Source organism: Octodon degus, unplaced genomic scaffold (genome assembly GCF_000260255.1).
Source record: "Octodon degus isolate 3935 unplaced genomic scaffold, OctDeg1.0 scaffold00015, whole genome shotgun sequence".
Lineage (NCBI taxonomy): Eukaryota > Metazoa > Chordata > Mammalia > Rodentia > Octodontidae > Octodon > Octodon degus.
In genome coordinates, this window is record NW_004524591.1 from 13,933,522 (window position 1) to 13,937,865 (window position 4,344).

Here is a 4,344-nt window from a genome sequence, read left to right on the forward strand (position 1 = left end):
GAGAATCTGATTTACAGAATTCCTACATTATTAGAGGTAAGGGTCCAGTTTCAAAGAAAAAAAATCACAGGGCATCTGAAGAAACAGGAGCATATACCCTGTTTAAAGGAAAAATAAATGAACAGAAGCATTCCCTAAAAAAAAAAGAGACTTGATAACTGATCAGTTGGACAAAGACTTTAAAATGGACTTAAAGATGCTCAAAGAACTAAAGAGAGATATGGGAAAAATTAAAAAAATAAGTAAAATGGAAATAAAATAGAGAAAACATTAAGAGAAAACAAAAAAGATATTCGGGAACTGAAAAGTATAGTAACTGAAATGAAAAATTTACTAGTGTCACTCCAAGGAAAACTTAAGTGGGCAGAAGAGAGAATTGGTAGATTTGAAGACAATAATGGAAATGTAGGTTACGAGGAACAGAAAGAAGAAAGATGGAAGAAAATCAAATGGAGCTTACCACTCCCGTGAGACACTATCAAGTGAACCAGCATCCTCATTATGGAGTCTCTGAAGATTGGGAGAGGGGCAGCAGGAACCTTTAAAGAAATAATGACCTAAGACTTCCCAAACTTGGTGAATGATATGAATATAAATATTTCTTTGAGTTTGAATGCTTCAGAGAATCTTAACATATTACAACATGAATGAACATTATGCTAAGTGAGATAAGGCAGTCGTAGTTAAGACAAATGCAGTGTCTTAAGTGATTTCTCTTAGATGAGGAACTTAAAGTAATCAAACTCATAGAAACAAAGTAGGATAATTTCCAAGGTCCAGCAGTGATGAGGAATGGAGAATCATTGTTTAATGGGCACAGAGTTTTAGTTTTGCAAGATGGTACGAGTTCTGCAGATGAAGGGTGGTGGTTGCACAGTAATAAGGATTTAATACTACTGAACTGTGTGTTTAAAATAGTTAAAACAGTGAATTTTATATTATGTAAATTTTATTATAATAAAAAAATTAGGAAGATATTACCATTCAGAGCATGTGGTTCTTTTCTTGAAACTTAATAGATTCCTGTTGTACTTAGAATATAACCTGAAATGGAAACTGTGACCCCTAAAACTCTTAAGAATCTGGTTGTGCTCCTTTTCCTACCCTATCTCCCCCATTTGGCTCTCTCTCTCTCTCTCTCTCTCTCTCTCTCTCTCTCTCTCTCTCTCTCTCTCTTTCCTATTAGGATAATTTCCACCTCATGACCTTGGTAATGCTATTTATTTATATTTCCATTTGTTTTACTCATTGCGTTACTTGGACTTCTGTCCAAATTTATTCACTTCCTGAGTGAGGACCTTCTTGATAGCAAGTAACTAAAATCATTTGAGATTTTAACTTATGTACATTTGCTTCCTGTAGGCTAGAAGTTCTCAAAAGCAGGTACCTTGGTTTACAAACTTCATTTGTTTTACAATTTTGGGGAAGATGGCTGCATTTGTATGTGTGTGAAGAAGATGGCTGTCATCATGTTTGTCACCCAGTGTGGAGGTTTTTCTTTCTTTCTTTTTTTAATGTATTTGGTACAGTGTCTCACTATGCAGCGTTCTACCAGCTTGGACTTGTAGTGATTCTCCTGTTTTCAACCTCCCCAGTGCTGTGATTACAGGCATGTGCCACCATGTCCAGTCTTGGTGGCCAGCTCAGTGTGCTTGGGGTGGGGCCATGCTATATGTGGTGCTAGGAATTGAACCTCAGTCCCTGCGCTTGCCAGACAGGCGCTTAGACCTTTGAGCTATCTTGCCAGCCTTCACTGTGGAAGTTTTGAAGGGAAGCAAAGTTTTGCTGAACACTTTTGTTTGTGAACTGAACTGTTTGCAAACAGACATGTTCATGAACTGAGGTATCAATGTATCTGATCTTCAAATTGGTTTTCTGGTACTAGAACATTGTTATTATTTAATATTTGTTAATTAATATTTTGAGATAATTACATTTATAAAAAGACCTTTCTTTTGGTTTTGAAATTGAATGCAGATAGGGTCTGTTTTTCCAGTAAAAATTGGAGCTGTGAAGCTATATAAAGTTCTAAATGTGGATTTGATCTTCAGAGGATCTATAGATCATTTGCAATTGTTATGCCAAATTATTACATAAGTTTGTGTTCATTCTTCTTGTTAGAAGGTTTATATCTTCCATCATTTAGTTAATGGAGCCAGTGACTAAAAAATGTTGGGAAAACATTGCTATTTTTCGGTTGCATCCTAGCTTTTATAGTTTCAAAAGCAAAGGCTTATTTTGTTGTGGGTAAGTAGGTTATAAGACTTGGCGTTTTCCATAAGAGAGGTAAAGAGTGCCCGTCTGATGCATGTGCAAGCTCCCTCCCAGGTTTCTGCCTTGAGTGTGGGCTGAGGTCTCAGCAATTAAACCACTTTCCATTGTCTGGTAGACACTCACATAGTGCAGTGATTCCAAATTGTTTATTTCTTTGTTGTTGAGAAATCTCCTTTTCATATGAAAATATTTGCATATGCCTGTTATTGCAAATAGACAAACACAAATCTTCTCTGACTGAGTTCAGAAGATATACTGAAGCCATCCTTTCTCCCTGCCATGAGCTCTGAGATACCTTTCAGGAACCTCAGGGATTCGGGGAGTATGTTTGAAAACATGGATTCTTCAGGCATGAGACGGGTCTTTTTTCTTATTCCACCTTTCTGTCTCTATAAATACACCTAGTCCTGATTTTTTATGTGATAGAGAAGTTTCTATATTTCTCCCAAAGCCCTACCTGTTTCTGCTCCTACTTTAGCTGTGCCATGGATGGGAACCTTAGCATCTTGACTTCAAGCTCTTCATTCTTGCTTTCTTTTTTTGCGTTACCTTCTGAGCCTCACAGTCTCTATCTCTAAATGGATGAAGATATAAAGATACTCACCAGGGATGTCAAGGCAAGACACACACACTGTCTGCCTCTGACAGCATCCTGCAGAATAGGACTGGTTCAGAAAAGAGTTAACATTCCAGACCTAAATGTCCATTCTTGAAATGTTTATTTCGAAGATTGGCCCTTGGCTGATGTTTGGAAACTTTGATTTCAAGAAGGATTGCCACCCTGGACAGATAAGAAGTGACTCACTGTGCCTGAACTGTTTGTATTAACAACATGGGTTCTGGTGAACATGTGTTTTCCTTCTGAGAACCTATAATTTGGATATCCACTGAGGGATTGTCTATGAAGACTTCTGCCAATAAAAGTATTGGGCACAGAGTCTCTAACAAGCTTTCCTGGTTGGAAACATTTTATACATGTCGTGTCAAAATATTACTTGAGGGAATTGAATGTATGCTGTGTGGTTCCACTGGGGGAGAAATCTTAGAATCCTATGCCTGGTTTTCCTCTCATTGGATGTTTTTTATTTTTTAAGGAAATTTAAAAAAGTAAAAAAAAATTATGAATGCTACAGAATTTCACTAAACAAAATTATAGGAATTCAACAATGGTTGCTGTTGTCTTCAAATTGTTGTTGCATATTGTTGCCTTCAAATTATTTGCTTAGATTACCAGATATAAACATGCGAGATTGGTCAAAAAATTATAAAAAACAGGTGGATCACTACAAGTCCGATCTAGTAGTGAGACCCTGAATACCCTGTAGACCCTTCTCTAAAAAGGAGAGAGAAAAATTAAACATTAACTGCTCCTTTCAATTGACCAGTAGAAATCAGCACTACAATTATCCAAGCTATCCTGTGTATATACATATATATTTCTTTTTTACTTTCTTTTATACTTTCCCTCATCCCAGTTGTTCCTTACCTTCAAATAGTTCTTTTTCCCTTTCACCGTATCTATTGTACCTTTCAGATTTTATTTGTTCTTTCAGGTTCTTTCATTTTTATTTTTAAAGAGAGTACAAGATAGTATTAAAACAAAAAAATACAAATGATACAGAATTTCACTAAACAAAATAATATAATTTCACAGTATTTGTCGTATTGATGAACACACTTGGTATTATTCATTGCACTAAACCATAGCTCGGAGCCTGACTGGATGATGAGTCTTACGAGTCCTCCAGTGAATCATCCAACTGAGCAGCTCTGAAGCATCCTCACGCTACTACTTCCCAACTGGAGTTGCTCTTGGTTTCTGAGGACACAGTGTAATTCACCAATTTTAAAAAATAAACTTTTTAGGCCTTAAGGTTGGTGGAAATTCTCCAAGATTCTGACAAAATTTGATAATTTTTCTCAGTCTCTGGGATTATGATGACTTAAATTTAAAATATTCCTCTAAAGTCTCAGGCAGTTAAAAGTGGCACATTTGAAAGGTGATTGGATCAAGGGGCACTGGGCTATTACCTGGAGGGTGTATTCTGGTTTCCTTTCTCTGTCTCTCTG